At 43.9% G+C, this 18,681-nt stretch overlaps 1 protein-coding gene across 12 annotated transcripts in view; it reads right to left on the bottom strand.

Annotated features, from left to right (window-relative positions):
- The window catches only part of FOXP1 (forkhead box P1), a 376,943-nt gene that overhangs the window by 76,392 nt on the left and 281,870 nt on the right, over nucleotides 1-18,681 (bottom strand). Inside the window, exon 1 of one of the 12 annotated variants that reach the window (XM_071439353.1) lies at nucleotides 10,146-10,277. The exons of the other annotated variants lie outside the window; for them this stretch is intronic. The gene's annotated coding sequence lies outside the window, so the exon portion shown is untranslated. Of the gene's footprint in view, nucleotides 1-10,145; nucleotides 10,278-18,681 lie in introns of those variants that run through there. 12 annotated transcript variants of the gene reach the window in all.

Raw genomic sequence — 18,681 nt, 5'->3', positions numbered from 1 at the left:
TTCATATTATGTGAGATACCATTAAAAGCCGCTTTCCATGACATTTCAGTGACAAACAGCTACAGTGATGAACTTGATAGCATTTCATATTTGCAACTGTTAACACGTTTCTGCACGGGCATCTTTGCAAGGAACCTGTACACTGTATCTGAAAGGATGATGTCTTGTTCAGATAAAACACTGACATTAAAATGACAGGCTGTCTTGGCCAAGGTTACACAAATTGTATTCAAGCGGATACCTAATGACAATGCTATGAATTCTGCAAGCTTTCTAGAATGTAATTTAGCTATTCAAAATAATCACTGCACTTGTGTTTAATTTGCAGACTACATGAGAACCATTTTGTCAGTCCCAGTAACGCAAGAAGACTATTTCCCTAGAAACCCACCCCTCTACCCTCCACTCCAAAAAAGGAAAAGAAAAAGAGGGGAAAAAACAATAGAGGAAAAGACAAAACCCGTATGAGTTTTAACAGTAATATTGAAGCACCTTACTTTTCTATAGTTTTAAATCAAACACATGACAGCACAAAACTAAAAGCAGTAAAGGATATACTTTGCTAAAAAGGATCTCCTGTCATCTCATGTATTACAATAAAAGCTAATAATATGTTTAGCACTTTTTCCGTGCACCACTTTTAAAAAAAATCAGCAGACAATAGCTGATCAGAAGATAAAGGAGTTTAAAAAAAAAAACCTCCAGTGTAGTGGTAAGCAAGAGAGAAATGCAATATTAATTTTATGTAACATAATGTCTTAATATGCAGTTTATCTTGACTTTTTCACATGATTTGTCCTGTCATTTGCATAGCAAGCTCTCATTCCTAATTTCACAGTCATTATGCACTGATGTCCTGATTTCTCAGCATCACTAATCTTGATGAACTAAAAATGGTTCCTGAAGGTCAGACGCATGTACAGCGCACATCTCCCCGTGTTGTTGTGTACATGTCGTGTGCCAGGGCCAGACACTGCCTCCAAAACATTTGCCTGAGCAGAGCCCAGCATCATCCCATGACATCCCATTAATGCCGACATGGCGAGGTCCTCTGAGCACTCCCCGTGGCACAGCATGTTCCCACATCACTGATGGGGTGGGCAAAAGGAGATTTAATTATGGGACAAACACCTGAACCACCAAAACCAGTGGCCATTCTCTCATGGTGCCGTGTCCCTGTACCTATGGGAAAGCCATCACCCTGCCACGCAGGACCAGCTCTGAGGACACTGAGTCATCAGGATGGGTAATCCCATTAATTCAGAATATCTTAATCTGCAGTCTTTTACAAACTTTTCTGGGAGTAGAGAATTATTTAATTAAATCCTGCATCACTATCTTCGCCCCAAAGCGTGACTCACCTTCATTATTCTCATCCCCAGAGAAGTTTACTTTACCCTGGGGTTTGTACTACCTCTTATTGAAGCTGGACCAAGCAAACAGAAGAGGAAGCATGCTTAAGTATGTTTTCTGTGCCCTTCTTGGAAGATAGACAAGACAAATACTCTTCAGTCAGATTTATGACGACAAGCAGGGATGCAGACAGGAATAGGGTGGGGTGCTGTAAACCCTACACATCGGTGATTAATCCAAAGGGCTGCATTCTGCCGTCAGCTGGGCAGGGACAACTCCCATTCACTTCCATGGCCTCTCTGCACGTTTATCTTGGGACAGATCTGGTGATTAGGCCCTATCTTTGAAAACTGGCCATGTACCTTCCAGTAACAAATCTCTTAGCTGCACACTCCTTGCTAGAACAGAAGCACTTAAGCAGAAAGAAAAAAAATAATGCATGTATGTACTGCACACAGTCACAGAGTACAAGTACACAGAGTACGAGTTTGCGTTGGTCCGTTTGACTTCATTTTACCATCTGAAACCACATTTTCACACCACACCTGCGCTTCTAAAGAAGGTGCTGCCTTCCATTTATAAACACAGTTAACAGCCACATTTAGCCACGGCCTGTACTTTAGTTTATCACAAAAGCAACTTACGGAAACCTTGCACAAACAAATCTAAATGAACCAGAAACTATTGTGTTAAAAATTACAACACACATCCCGGACGAGTGTGGGCACACACATACAGTCTGAGGGACTTTAAATAGTTAAGAATGATGGCCTATATATCCAGTCTCTTAACTCCCAACGTCCAACTTTTCCATGTAGCTAGTCCCTGGTAATACTAGGAATCAAAGGGCATGCAGCACCAGCAATAGGCTATTATAGCCCACACTTTATTACCCATTACTACCGAGGTCATTAGCGGTAAGAGTGATTGTACCGGTCTTAACCTATTGATCATTGTAACTACTATCATTTAATCCCGTGTTGAATGTCTGGAAAGCTGCTAAAGGCACACAAGAGAGAGTGCTTTAGTGATGAGAAATATAGCCAAAGCTTGGAAATTACACTTTGATTCATAAAATCTAGCCAGTGGTTTAAATCAATAGTATTTAAAACAGTCATGTAAGTTCTTAACTACAGCTCTCTAATATTTATGGGTCCCTTTCTGAGTGTACTCAGTCAAAACTAAACTTTATTTTAGATACTGTGCAATATACTTTACATTATGTTAGATAAAAAATATTTATTTCTGATATTTTGTCTGATAGTAAGTGAAACCTAAACCGAGAGCTATAAATTAATTTTAGATTTCTATCTCTCAGATGTCAACTTAAATGTGTTGCCAAAAAAAATTACAAACCAACTTTAAAAATGACTTAACTGTTTAAGTACATGAAAATGAGCATGTTTTATGAGTTAACAATGAATCACAGAAGGCAGCCTATGAAGAACTAAAATAATTCTGTCTTACTGCCTTCAGGGAGTTGAAGTTCAAATTAAACTACTGGCAGATATATTTAAAGAATGCTAAGTTAGCATGCAGAGAAGAAATCAATCTTTTATTTTTTTCTTTCAAGTTGTTTATTTCTGTTTTGCACTTGAAACATGATTGTTGTTATTGATATGATTAATGAACTACTTTTGGTATTGTTGACTGATAACAATAGGGTGTGGTAGATACCCAGCTGCATGTAAACCTGGCAGCAAAGGTAAAAATACAGCTGCAATTTGGCTTTGGGAGCTGTGCTAGTATGGACCTGCTGACATGCTAATACCATCAACGGCAAAAAATGTCTTTAATACTCACAATTGTCTTCGTTCACTGTTTCTGTTTCTCCCAGGGTTTTGCCTCTGCTCCTCGGCATCCCCCAAAGCCCTCCCAGCCCCACAGTCCCCTCTGAGATCCTCCCATTTCAAGCCCTAAAAACGCCCTATTTTGGCAAGACTGACCAAGGGAAACTTCCACAAACTAGGGCCAAGCTCCCCTTTAACTTCCCCATGAAATTACAGCAGGGATGCATTTGTCACTCCTCCACACAACCCAGACAAGGGTCACGGGGATGAAAATGATTTAGTCCTATTTAATCATCTCCATTCCCTCATTTTTGGTGATATTAATATAATTAAATACTAGCTAAATAATTTCAAGTAGTTTAATCTTGTATGAAGTAAAAAAAAAAAGGAAAAAAGAAGAATGCCATTTTCACACCCCGTGCCTCCGATGCTGGATACTGCTGTTAACTGTCAGCAGGCATGCATGGAAGATGGGGAGGATTTCCTTAATTCATAAAGAATAACTCTGCCAGAAAATCCTTTTCTCCTGCAATCTATGTTCGAACTTGATTTCAGTCAGCCCTCATACCAGGCACCTTGGATTTCCAAACAGCAATTCTTCGGTTAAAGATTTTGTGATAAAAGTTAAACGGAGCAAAACAGCTGAACACAGAAAAGAACAAGTCGCTGAGGAACAGTTAAAAATACTGAACTACAGTAAAAATAGCTACGGCCAGACAAAACCAAACAATGAACTTGAGCTGTCCTATTAGCAAGATATTAAATGCAATATATTAAAAATACAAAAAAAAATTCAGGCAAAACAACGCAAAACAGGAGAAGATAAAGCACTGACACCCTGGCAAGCAGAGAGGCACGATGCCACCAGCCAAAGCAGAGCCCAGCAAAGTAAGAAGTGCTGAAGGCAGGCAGGACCTGCTTCCATCCTGAGACTAAAACGCTTCTGACACAGTATTTCATCCTCCAAAACCCCACGCCAAACACCACTGTCGGAATTATTCACGCAGGAACTGCAGTGCTGGTTCATTATGCGAAATGGAATCTCACTTTTAGACTTAGTTCTTTTGCCATAATACAGCACAGCACATTAAGAAAGGTAATGTTTATTATATTAATGTAAAATCAGCTAAGTAGTCTGTCATTAGCATAACTGCGCTCTCTGTAACAATACAACTCCCTATTGTAAGAGGGAAAAAAAACCTCCTTAAAATTAAATTAGCATTTTATTATTATAATTTTGTTTATCGTATTTTATCAGGAGTGAAGATCTCCTTCTGACCCACAGAAAGCACAACGATGGGCTATGCTGACATTCCCTGGCATGTCAGGATGTCTGCCGTCTCCTGCATTCTCTTCTAGCTGAGGAAAAAAGGGAGTATTTTCGTATTTGTTTACAGAATGAAACATCTGATCTTATCTTCCACTTCTCATGCATACCAGGTTTCTCACTAAGTGCCAGGATAATTGTTTCTGCTATAATAAATACCCATTTAATTTGCATAAAAATATAAAGTTTACATAAATTAAATCCTTTCTACATCTAACATTTGTCAAATAGAGACTAAACCAGAACATACACACACACATCCAAATACCCCTTTAAAAAGATGAGTGAGATTTTAAGCTTGAGATTACCATAATAATTTTTCACATTTTAAAAAGTTACCATTTTTGTTTCCATCTCTAGCATGAAGGGAAAAATTATATAACCTGCTGTACATGGTTTGAAACAGTGGTGATTTTATAATGATTCACTTTAAAACTAAAAAAAGAAAAAAAGGAAAAAAAACCCTGCATTTTTTTCCAGAGTTTAGGAAGGGAAATGTTAGATCAACATATTCTGCCAAAAAAGCCTCAAATAAACCAAAAGCAATCCTGCTTAGAAACATCCAAAATACCCCTAAAGCCCTTGAAAACCCTTTGAAACCCTCTCTCCCAAACACCCTTAATATACTGAGAATGATCATGGTGTCAGTCTCCTTACATTTGTGTATTAATTCATACATACATTATGGAGAGCTTAATTAAATAATAAAAGACCATGATTGAACCAACAACATTTAATATGCCCAGAATTTCATGTGAGTGAAAGGGAAGTGTTATACAGAGGAGATTTTTCTTAGGGCAGATTTTAAAGAACTGCAACTCCCAACAGATTTCTAGGAAGGATGAGCCCCCTCTGCATCCCTGGCTATTTTTTCCTGCAAGAATCAAATCCATAGCTGCCTGCTCTTCAAACCCAGGGCATTTGAGATGACGTACAGTGTCGTGGCCAGTTGAAAAAAAAAAATTAGTGATTCTTGGAAAAAAAAAATCCACCTGGTTAAATCATGCTGTTTATTTCCCACACAAACCAGAGCTCTGCTTAAACACTCGGGTTGGCTTTGCCACTCTGGTTCCAAGTGACGCCTTGGTAACAGTTGTAAACTTTATTTGCTTAAAAATGTGCAGGTTTTCACACCTATGGCAGACACCTACAGCTGAACATCACAGCTAAGCACAACGGTGCAAATTAGATTCTAATGAGAAAACATCAGTTGCTTCTTTGACAATTTTGCCATTCACTGATTTACTTCTAATGAAGACGCACTCCAACCAGCCAGCTCGCCGTGTTAAAGGTCAAAGCACGTTCAAAAAAATGCCTCAAAAAATCAAGGCAAATGGGAAACCCGCAAAGAAACCTTCTCATAAAGTGGTGTGGCAATTAGAGTAATTGTGCAAAAAGCCGTCTTCGGTAAAAAGTAAAAGAAATTAAGCTGCCACTACTGTAACAGGTTAGATGAAAATCAAAATTTAATGTATTCTCCCTTGTGTCATCTTGTTTTGTCAAGACATCAAATAGAATTGGAAAGTACAAAATAACAAGCCCTTGAGAAATCACAGAAGCCGACCTTTTTGATGTTGTTGGTTTACCTTGTTCTCAGTTATTTGAACAATGATGTTTCAGATTTAAGGGCAAGATAAAGCTTAAAAATTAAAACCCGTTGTCAGTTTGGGGAGGAGGGGTTGTTGTCCCTCCCAAATAACAGAGCATCTTACCTAATCAATGAAGGCAAATCCGTCCGAAACTAGTGCACAGCACAATTAGCAATTCCACTTATTTGTTCAATATTCAATCTGGGTTCTATAACATTCATTCAACTTCAATACAGACTACAGATCCTCCTGCTAGCGCAGGAAACCGCACTGGAAAGGTTAAAAAGAAAAAAAAAAAATAGAAGAAAAAAAGGCTGCTGGGGCAGAGATATTTGCCAGTGCTGCTTCTCTCCCAATCTCTACACAGCCACTTCAATCTGCAGATGAGTATATGGTGGATTTTTTTCCCTTTCCTTTTAACTGGAAAGCGAAGCTGAACAAGTAAGCACCTTATAAAAACAAAACAGGACAGAACATTTTAACTGAACTACAGCAAAGTAGTTTCCAGTAATGCAGTTCTGCTTTCAATAAAACAAACAAACTGCTTAAAACCAGCCAAGCCTTTCACCAAACAATAACAAATTTAGCTTATGGTGTCAGGACTTTCCCACAATCTAGTTCTGCAGGTGTTGATAAAACTACCCCTGCTACCACTTTTCCCTAGCAAAGAGGGGAGAAAAACAACACCAGTAAGTTACCCTGCTACTGAGAAACCTTTATGGAAAGTAAATCCAAGTGCTGTGTCCTCCCAGCTCACGTTTGTCTACAGCAGCTCTAAAAGACTAAGAAATACAGCGCAGAAAAGCACAGGAGCTTTTGGAACTCCTTAAACTTCTGAATGTAAAAATCCTTCTCCCCTTACCTTTCTTCAGCTGCTGGAGCATGTAATCACAGACACAGAAACCAAGGCATTTTGTACTGAAATAATAATTTCAGGATTTTAAAAACAACTTTATCCTCAAGCAACAAGGGTGCTTGAGCACTGTCAGGTTAAAACGGTGCACAAGAAATCGCTCTGACTGCCCTACCTCGCTTTCAACGCCTAAAGATCCATTTCATCCTTCTCCACACAACTGTTGCAACCCTTTTCTTCCTTGCACACAACTAAAACCAACTCCCCTCGTGCAGACATCAGAGCCCACCGTCCATCAGTACAATCATCCATCTGTGACCCCTCTACCGTGGGGTCTGATCACTGTTCACACCCCAGCACCAATTTCAGCGTGGGGTTAAGAGCTACACTTCTCAAACGTGTGCAGGGCTCACTCAGCCCCAGAAGAACGTGAGGCACCCACACCTTCCTCTGAGCACTGAGGTCCCTGCAAAAACAGCGCAGGGATTTTATTTCTTCCCTGTCAATCCCATTGTATTTATGGCTTCTCTTTAGTTCAGCTGAGTGACTGGTCAGAGCATGTCTCAGAGCTTTTTTTTTTTCTTTTAAAGCAAAAATAACAGTGCTTAGAAAAGGGAGGGCACAATGGCACAGCACAGTAAATTGAATGTTAAACAAGACTCAGAAAAAAAAACAAACCAACTGTAGCAAACAAAAAAAATTTCAAAGCAGCCCTTCCTATCATAAGCTTTCTGATGATTTATGGTTTACCAACTCAGCAAGGTTACGCAACACTGCATGCCTTTAGATGCATTATTTGAGTCAGTTGAGATTTAATTAAGATCACAGCCTCCAAAATCCCTGTCAAATGAAAATTCACAGAAGACAATACACCATATATCCTCATGCAGATAGTCTCCATTCCATGCTCTGGAATAACATAAGTTAATCCTCGTTTCTATGGTGGCAGACAAAAGTTCACTAATTTTGTTTTCTTTTGACACTTGTGTTGTTTTCTGTTTTATGTCATGAGATCATTCCCTTTTGAGAGGGGAGGGGAGCTGATATAGGGGGAGAGGAGGGAGAGCAATATGTCTGAATATGGCAGCAGATGTATTTTGACATTCTCACAGCTCTGCTGTGATGTCATCAAGTTTTCATATAATTAACCCCTGCCAGTAAGAGCATCCTTTTATGACATCTGTCCATTGGGAAGAGGAGGAAGGAGTCAGGGAAAAAAGCACAAAAAGTCTTGCTCTCACGCTAAAACCAAAATCAAACAAAATTAAATTAAGGCTACAAAACAGCATTTACATCTTCCTTCTGTATCAGTGACTGGCTTTCCCCAATTCATTATCTGCCCCAAGTACCTCCTCACCTCCGAGGTGCTCTGAAACCACAAGCCACGGACGCCCAGCTCATTCCCAGCGCCTTCTCCTCCTGTCGGTCCTGGTGCAGGGGAACCCCTTCACTGTATAAGCCAGTTCCTCTATTTGCTAAGCATGAGCACATTAAATAAAACAATATTTCTTACAGAGAAATTGCTAGAACTTTACCTCATTCCACTGTATTCCTATTTGCATTATCTTAATATCTGCTTGCTTATCTCATGGTTTAGAAATGACAGGTGCTAGCGGTCTTTTGTTTGACAGGCCACTACACAAATAACTGTCTTGCCTGAAAGGGCTAATGCACTACTAATGAACAATAAATCAACTTTGATTATAAAGTGTCAGACCAATCAGTTTGCAGTTCAGCTCTATCACAGTCTAGGCCAAGGCAGCTACTCTGTTCAGGCAGGACTCGGGTTTCATCTCTGCAGCCTTATCAATGAAATTTTTTGGACGTAGCCACAGGAGATCACTGAAAGCCCTCTGACAGCAGATTTTCCGCTGGCTGCGAGGAGAGGACAGAGCCTGCTTTTAGAGACTTCCTAGGCTGCTACTACAATAAATATACAATCAACAAAAGCCATTTCTTTACCAGACAGAAGCACACTCTAATGACATACGCACATGTGCACATGTGCTGTAGCCGTGACTTTTAGAAGCAAACAGAAATGCCTTTCAACTTGGTGTAAAAGATGTGCGAGATGCCTGAAAGCTCTGCACATTAAACACACTTACGAGGGGTTCGATCTGGTAAAAAATAATTTAGCAGGCAGGGTGCTTACAGCTCCGGGGGGAGAGGAGGGTAAAGAGCCTCCTCGCCTACTACAGCTACTGCACATGCACAAGGCATTCCAGGACTGGGCCCGGGAGCATCAGGCATGAGAATCAGCTATGATCCAAGTAAAAGAAAAGATTTTTAACATTTAAGTTTATTTATAAAAAAGCAAACTAGCATACGCAAGTCACTTTTTATTAGAAATAAACTTCAGCGATTTATTGTAGTTCACAACTCAACACTCACTGCTAGAATAAATCCAACCGTTTGGTTTTCATAAACAGATCTTGGTCACCCTGAATGATTCACACTTCCTGCCACCAAACTTGTTTTTATTTAAAAATATGAAATGGTAACGTGTCGAACGCCGGCACACGCACCGACAGGACAGTGTCGCGTTGCCGAGGGGCTTTTCCCTGCCACCAGCACAAGGACAAGTCGCAACTCTCACCGCCTTCGGAAACAAGCTGGCTTTGAAGGAGTTAATTGCAGAGAGGAAGAGTGTATATGCACTTTGCTCTAAACTTACCACCCACTTCCTAAGGGTTCCCTCCTCCCCGCCACCACCATCCTCGAAATTTCAGCTCACTCGCACTGCAACGCTGACACCGAGCCCGGCTGCGCCGAGATCCCGTTACATCCATTTCGCCGGGGTTCACAGCACCAGTCAATGTCAAAAACAAAGCTCACTCACTTAATTTCCCCCTGGTAAATTGACTAGCGAATCCATTCAGCGATCCCGGTTCCTGACATTTAAACCTGACACTGTGTTTTATCCGGCTCCGTGCACTTTCCCTCTTTCCTCGCTCTTCTTCCCAACTCCAGCGCTGCGGCACAGCCCGCCCGACTACGCGCACCCGCGACTGTCACGACAGGCGCCAGGCGACACGCTCCGCTCATCACTTCTAAAAAACCCCGGCGAGTAGCGGGGCGCACACGCCGTCCGTCCGTCCCTACCTCCCTACCTCCCTCCTCCTCCTCCTCCTCCCGCGGAGGAGCCGGGACCGCGCGGCTCCTCCAGGCCGCCGCGGCTCTTTCCGCCACTTTGCGCGGGCCTCCCGCCCCCGATCCCCCCGCGGGGCACCCACCTGGGCGGCGGCGGGCGGCGTGCGGCGCGCCGGGCCATGGAGCGGGCTGGCGGAGCGGCGGGCGCGGAGCGGTGCGGAGCCTCCGCGGGCGCGGGCGGAGTGCGGGGCGCGCTGCTCGCGGGCTGCCGCCGCCGCGCCGCCACCCGCGCGGCCCCGCCCTGCGCCGCCGCGCACACCCCGCCCCGGAACGGGGCGCCCCGCGGGCCGCCCCCGCCCCCCGCCCGGGCACCGCCGGCTGGACACCCCCCCCGGACCCCGGGGCGGGGGAAAGCGCCGGCACAGCGCGCTCGCTGCGCCCCGGGGGAGAGCCTCCTGCCCGCCCCGCAACTTTCCCGTCTCCCGCGGAAAGTGGCTGTCGCTCTCCTGCTGTCTGCCCGACAGCTCTGCCGCACAACCCCGGGATTTCGGTATCGGAAAATAGAACGGAGAATAATAAAGAAGCAAGCACAAGGTGCTTCTGACCGGAGTTTGCACCAAAGAGGGGTAGAGCTCCCGGCCTGCGGCGGAAGGGGAGCATCTCCCCCTTCTTCCCTCGGCCGCGCCTGGGGACCAGCGGTACCCGAGCCCCCCTGCAAGCCCTGCCCGGGGACATCCACGGCCACACGCATCTAAGGCAGCCGAGCCTCGACCTCCGTGCGCCCCAAGCCGCTGTGTTTGGGTCTGGGGCACCTCTCAAACGTGCGGTACGCCTCACTCAGAATAAGCTTCACAAACTCAGGCGGGCGAGCTCCAAGTAACGCTTGTCCAGACGAAACCCAAACTCGATCCCCTGTTTGTGCGCTCTCTAACCCAGGGATTGCCACAGACCTGGTGCCCTGTTTTCCCTTCCCCAAAAAGCTCCCATCCATAGCATATGCTGAGTTGTATCCCACAGAAATCATCGAGTCCAACTACTTCATCTCAGGCAGCAGTATTTGGTAAAACCTCTCCCCCCTATTTCAATTACAGCTTTTTTACCTTTTCACATAGTTTCTGAAGACAAAATTGATGCAGAGAGTAACTCCTCGGTTACTTCACGTGCAAGAACAAGAGCAGACAGAGGCTGCCCTACACCATTCCCAGCAGAACCTCCCGTTATTTGCAGGAGTCGGGGCTGTCAGACAATAGCCCCATTAGTGATGCTGCTGAAGAACCTCACAAGAAGCAAAGACAAAGGACCCAATTTACTGACAACTTGTGATCTGATGTTAAATGGGATGCGATACGGATTGCTTTCCACCCTAAAGTGTTTTCGTGTCAGATAACAAATTTATTAATGGGATTTTTTTCAGGTCACAAAAATGTGACCCCACCCTCTTATGAATATTTAATAAGGGACTAAGGGCATCTTTTGCAAGACCCTAAATCTGCCAGAAACAGCCTACATGAATCAGAAAGTGCCTGCCTCTTAAAGGGGCACAGACGCCCTGAGCAGGTCAGCACAGACAGGGCATGGGAACAGCCAGGACTTATCCGTGTTATATCTGTGCAGAGTTGAGCACACACGTACACACACAGCCCCCGACACACCGGGAGCTCAGCAATAACATAAACCATAAAGCATGCAACACGCTAGTAATAATTATCACCTGTGCTTAAGAGAAATCCTTCCTGTCCTGGACTTCAAAGTAATCTCGAGGAACTTGGATTGCTTTGGGAAATACACAACAGAATACGCAGACTTAAACTTTTCAACAGTTCTCTTGTGGACCACCTCCTCCTTCCTGCTGTATTTCTAAGAGAGTTGCTGTGGCAGCGTTCCCAGCAGCCCCGACGGCAAAGGAGCAGCGTTTGGAAGGCTCTGAGTGTTAACACACCCTGACCAACTCTGCAGCCAAAATGAGCAGGGGGCTGCATGCCCAGGCAGTCTCTGCAGATCATCAGGGGATGCTCTACAGATCCTAGCTGGGAAATCTTTTGATCCATCTTGTTTTCCTCAGCAGAAACTTCTCACCCAGACAAGCCTCAATCCTATTCTCACATCATCAATTCTTATTTTCCAGTATCACCATATCCAGGCACACAGCTCAATCCAAGGCCAGTGCCCTCCTTCTGCCCTGGTCACCAGCTCATCACACACCTGTGAGCCAAGCTCTGCATTACTCTATTTATAAAAAAAGGGGATTCTATGAAGCCTACCACTTTGCTCAAGGCATTTCTCTTCTTTCCAGGGGCAAAGAAAAAGTGTAATGTGTCAATGCAAGCCCAAAGCTGTGTGAGAGCTTCATGTGAAGCAAAAGCAGCGCTGGCTCTGGCACTGACAATTCTCCTGAGTCTTGGGCAAGCCACCTAGGAATTTTGGTGGCTCTAGATATTTTTAAAGTCTCTGATGTTGAGGATGCCTCTTTCTCTGAGAGCTCAGTCTGCAGTGTTTCTGGCCTGGCTTTGCAGTGGCCTGCACCATTTCAAGGCAGTCAATGGCCCCAACATCTCTGCCTACTCATCTGCATAACGGGGATAATATGACTTGTTTCAGGATCTTCTATAGACCAATATTTGCAAAACACTTTGAAAATTGAAAGGTGCTGTCTAAGCACTGAGTGCTGGCCACAGAACCTGCAAGCCGTATTTGAAGCGTTTTATACCCTTTCATATAAAAGCTTCATACCTGCAAGCTCAGCCAACATCTGCTCTGGGCTAAAAACTTCAGCCTTAGTAACAGAGATGGTAGCACTTATTAAGCAAGGTCACCATGAAATATAATGCATTTCTAAGCCAGCAAAATATTTTAAAAGACCAAGAAGAACCATAAACTCCCACTTTAATTCCATTCAATTACAAAGAGTCATCACAGACAGAGACCATCAGACAGGGATATTCAAAACAGAACACATAAAGTAATACATTAAAAATAACTGGGAGAGAGCGTGGCAGACTAGATGGCTATTTGGCACTGTGTGCCCATGGGATCTGATCCATATTAGGTGGTGGTATCTTTTACCTAGGTGAAAGAAAATTATCACTGGATACTAAGCTCTAAGGTCCAAGTGAGAGGAATAGATCATGAATTACAACAAGTATAGTGGAATAAATGATTTTCCTATGCCATTATTTTACATGTACACTTTATTCACAGACTTTTGCAGGTACCTATCCATGCAGAGACCTCAGACTTGCCTACAGAAAAGCCTCAGCTGCCTGCAGGGCAGGGAAGAAAAAAAGAAAAGACATCCACAAAGTGCAATCTTCTCCAACCAGAGTCAACCTGCCCCAAATGAGTCAATTTTATGTCTAGTTCTAATATGAGGCAATTTCTACCTAAAACAGCAATACATCTGCACTTAGTCCTTGAGATGTTCTCCTGAGCAGGCACGGCCAAACAGGTCCCACTTTGCACTCTGGCAGCTGGTAGTGGGCCAAATCCTGTGCCCTGTTTCCCAAACAGAAATTTGGGAGTAATTCAGCTGGATTTAGGTGCCTGTGCTTCTGTGGCACAGAGGAGCCCACCCGCCCAGCGGGGCCACGCCAAGCCTGGCACGGGCAAGTGCCAAACCCTGCTCAGCCCTCGGACTGCAGCCATGGGCTGCTGAAAAACCAAACTGCTGTTTGCAGCTCTGAGGGAAAGAGGCCATCTCGGATATTATTCCCACTCCTGGATCCCCAGGCCCATTTTTGTGGGGTTAAATCATATTTTCCTGTTTTGAGAATGCTTCATTTTCCCTTGTTGCTGTTTGAAAGACCTACAAAAACAAATGGGGAAAACAACTGACTAAACAGGAAACAGTGAAACTTACAACCCACAAAGTGCTGAGAAAAAGGACAAAGTAAACAGTTTTTTGGGTCATTTTTAATAATCTCAGCTAATGCCCTCATGGTAAAATATCTGCAGGCAGAAATGTGATTTTTAGGCTGATGGTGTCTAACAAAACAGAACGCCAAAGCAATTAACATTTCAGTAATCCTTGTGTCTCTGTTACTCTTCTTTTTTTTTTTTTTTTTTTGATGTGAAACTGTCATTTTTCTTACTGGCCCTGCAAATTCTGCATGAACAAGGCTCTTTAAATCCTCTCAGTGTTGTACAATGGTTTAAATTTCACTTCATGGCATGCTTTAAATTACCATTCACATCTTCATTTAATGCATCATTTTATAATGCCAGTGTTACTGGTTAATTTATATATACACAGCAGGATGTGTCAACATTCAGGTGAGTTATGAATATGATTGTACAGGAGTTATGGAAGACATTTCAGCAAAATTATGGTTCCCTCTAAACATAAAAATATTAATAATGAATCAAACATCACAGGTAAACAACAAATTTTATATAATTGCTCCCCCCCCATGCTTCTAGATAAATAAATAAATAAGTATGGCATCATTTTTGCTGTGCATTCATATTTGATTGATCTTAATAAATTGCCATCTCCTTTCCTAATAAACTGTAATCTCTTGTTTCCGCCACAAAGTAAAATTTATTAGCACACTCTTCTACCAGCAGGTCTGCATCACTCACAACACAGTGTGCAAATTGTTCCATGTATGCTTGGGCATTATTCATAATTTATTTTTCTGCCCCAAAGTACACAATATATTGAGAGGTAATCACCACTAACTGTTCTCAGTTACTTTCCTTAATTATGTGAGATGACATTTATGTCACGTACAGTAGAGGAAATGCTGCAGTTTCCACTAAAACTCCATTTTTTAATTTTTTTTTTTTTTTTTTTGCCATGGGTTGAAACACAGTGTTCACACAGAGAAAACCTTCTTAGGACAGGAAAGACTGGGGGTGGTATCGTGGTATCTGGTAGGAGATGGGAACACCTCCACTTGAAAAGAACAAGCCCTGTCTACCAAAATAACCCACTGGGCATGACAACAGCGATGGCTCCGAGAGGAAAAGTAGGTGTTTTGTCGTGATGTTAAAGTTGCCATGGTAAGAAAAAAAACCACAGAATGAAACATCAACAAAACAAATGTCAATCAAACACATTTCTGCCTGTTAAGTATTAACCAGTGAACTCCTGGCCACCCCAGATCATCTCCTGCCCAGCGTCCCAGTGCAGGCAGGCGGGTGGAGGGCTGGAGCCACCCCAGGGTCCCCAGCTGGGTGTTTTGGGCTGCATCACCCCGGTTTGGGGCTGGTGTGGAATGCACTGCTGGAAGCACTGCCCTCTCCTGGTAATCTGCCTCTCTCATCAGGAGACTTAATGCTTCACCTCACTCACAAAGGATCCTCTTTAAAAACCCAGGTCTGCTTCCACAACAACTCAACCTACACACACGAATGTATCACCAGAGATATAAATTACAATAAAACTGATTAACTATGGGTCCCTTTAGGTAGTAACACCTATCAAACCATTGTGCTCACAGTCCAGAAGTGCTGAGTTCTGTATTCTGGTATTCCTGTGAGAACATCCTCTATCACCACTGGGCATTGTCATTTTTCACTCACTCTGTTGGGAACATGTATGAGAGTATTTTCAATGTATTTCAATAAAACACCTTCTTAGCAGTAATGGGCCACTGTTCCCATTTCAGTGGTCCCTAAGGTTTCATGATACAGTTTATTTAGCTGGCTCACAGTTCCAAGTTTTCTTCCAATATTCAAAAGCTATTTTTATTTTTTTTAAAGAAAGCAGCCAAGGGAAAAGCTTTTTCTCTTCTTTAAAAAGCAGAACAGTTAAGTTGATACATGCAACAACAAAACAACCCAAATTATTTCCTAAAGAGGTGTTTAGTCAACAGCCCTCGTGTTAGATAGGAGTGCACAGAAAAGCTGTGGCACTGCTGGTGCTACACAGGGATGGACTCTGGAAGCAGCACTGGGATCTCTGCTCCTGCTAGAGAAAGCACAGTGACTCTAGGAATCAAATGCATATGGAAAAAGAGCTTTTTAGGAAGCAGGGCTTGGTGAGGACATGTCCTCGTGATCACCACCCTGTGATGCTACAGAGTGTGCTTCTCCTCCTCCTCCTCCTCCTCCTCGCTGTCTCTGGGTCAGCAGCAGCCCCTCACTAAGCCCAGCAGGACAGGGAACGGGAGGAGAGGAGGAGGTGTTGCTGTTTTGGGAAATCAAGGCTGCAGGGCAGGAGAAGCCCCAGCCTCAGCACAGCCATCCCCTGGCCTTTGGCCACAGCAGTGATTTTGACGGTGCCCATCTGGTTTCACATGGGCGAGACAGCGGCAGCCGCGCTGGCTGAGCAAACAGCCCGGCCGCAGGACTTTGCTCCCGGTCCCTTGGGCTCATCCCACCGGCTCAGAGGCCTTTGTGCATCGCTAAGCAGGGCTCACTGCCTACTCTGGGCTTTTCCTTTGTACTTCACTCCAGCCCTTCACAGCGCAGTGCCACCATCTATCCCTTCATTCCGAATAAACTGGCCCCAACTCAAGGACAGGGCTCTCCCTCCTGCTTCCCTTCTCCAGGCAAATGCAGCTCCTGTCTGTGAGCAAGGGTTATGATCCATCAACATTTCCTATCCAAATCCAGCTGCTGCTTATTCTGATCCTTTCCCCTCCCCTCCCCTGAGCCACAAGAAAAGAGAGGATGCTGAGAGGCAGCAGGTCCTGGAGCTGGAGAGGATGTGGTGTGGCAGCCAGGACCTGCTCCTTTGCTGCACCCATCACGGCAAAAGATAAACAAGTAAATAAAATAATTTTTCTGTGGTCCCTTAAAGACAAAAAAATTGGCTTCCTGTAGCAAGACAAATCCCTCAAACGAGTCTAAAGATTTTGGGTTGGAAAAGCACAAACTCACTGCAAAGTGTGTAACAGGAGAGGAATACTACAAAAATTGATCTCTGGAAGGAGGCAAAAAATCTCTGCCCTCAAACTCATCAGCTTCTGGGGTGGAGGGTGGCAGCAACTTCACCACACAGAGCCCTGAAGGAATTCAGGACACCTGAGGCACAAATCCTTCACTCGACTGAAATTGCAGGGTGATTAAGCAGAGAGAATGTAACTATCCAAACTGTAATTTGGCCAGCACAATGGATTTAACACCCCTATTCTTGGGAGGAAAAAAAAAAAAGTACTGTATTTGAAGTTCAAAATCTAATTAACTATTTGAGAAAAAGAATTCTGTTTTTAAAAGAAAATTCCTAACAATATAAAGAGAATTAGTGCCAAAGTTTTTGAAGAACTGCATAAAATGGTATGAAAAACGTATGATATTGTAATAATAGGAATGACTGGATTTGCTCAAATGTTCCTTATACCTTATAATACAAGAATAAAATACAGTGTAAATCCTTCTATCTACGTAAGTTCCCTGTACAGAAAAATCTCTCCTTTAATAGGTTTACACCTTTAACATGTATTAGTTTGGAAAAGTCCTAGGGTATAATTACACATCTTGGCTTGGCATATTAATAGCTGTTCCCTTCATTTACTGATTTCTTTTACTGGTCAATTTGCTGTTTTACTACATTGCTCTTACAGCTTGGCTTCCCCCCTGTGCTGGGAAGGGCAGAGGGGCCGAGCTGGCCACGGGCTGTGTGTGCTGCCTTGGGGAGGTGCCTTTTGATACCTTGAACCCGGCCATCTGCACGAATGATGCTCGTCTGGGATGTGGCATTTGCATCCAAGTGTGCCAGCGAGCTGCAGGTCACAGGCAGAAGCAAGCAGAGCTGCCCTCACTTCCAGGAAAATCTGTGCAGAAATACTCTACAGGCCCAGGAGAGAACGAGCCAAGCAGGGCTTGGTGCCACCTTGCTGGTGTCCCTCCAGTGCCCCCCGGAGCAGCTGCTGCTGCCAGGCCCCTGACCCTGCATCCCTCCCCAGGGCATTTCCTCCCAAATCCCCTCTGCCACCTTGCATCCCTCAACTCCTTCCTTGCTCAAGGCTTTTCCTGTTGTCCCAGGTTTTGCTGTCTGCTCCCCTGGAGCTCCATCCCTATTGCTCCTCCTCACATTCCTCCCCAGGGCTGGAGAGACCAGGAGAGATGCTCACCTGGGACAGGATGCTCTCCTGGCTCCATCACACCCCTGGGAAAGGACCATTTTCCCTGTGATGGACAAGGGACACACCTAATGATCTGTGCTGCCAGTCTCCACAGGTTGCCTTTGCATCTCTCAGCTCCAGACTCACAGCAAAGTTCACATTTGCTAAGCCTCTGTCCAGTTTCTACAGGTTTTTCGACAGTTTAAGGGTTTTCTTGTGTTATAGTGGAGCCATTCAGTTAATGGCTTCTCAGCACTGCCATTATAAACCAGAACTTTTCAGGTGTTTATTACTCAGCTTTAAAAATTGGCTCTATGCTGAAATTTGGCAAACGAAGTGTCAGCCTAGGAGAAAATTTTATTTTTTGCCAATTTTATACTCTAAAAAAAAAAAAAAAATGACCCCACTTTGCCCTCCATAAAAACGCAGCTTTTGCTGCCTCAATGACACTGGTGAAGTAACAAGTCAATATTGTAATAGTGCCAGCAGAACTGAGTGATTTAATGCCTAAAATTGCTTTGAAGGTGAAGAGTGCTATTGAGCTGCTAATTATTAACCATTATTACTGATCCTGCCGCACAACAAAGATGCAAACAGAAAACAGAGGCAATATGAGACATCACTGAGAAAACAAGGCAGGATGGGAATGAGGGCCCAGTGCTGAACACAG

The sequence above is a fragment of the Agelaius tricolor genome, unplaced genomic scaffold (assembly GCF_023055355.1).
Source record: "Agelaius tricolor isolate 1412-34295 unplaced genomic scaffold, bAgeTri1.0.p SCAF_14, whole genome shotgun sequence".
NCBI classification, from domain to species: domain Eukaryota; kingdom Metazoa; phylum Chordata; class Aves; order Passeriformes; family Icteridae; genus Agelaius; species Agelaius tricolor.
This window is presented reverse-complemented; position numbering and strand designations above follow the sequence as displayed.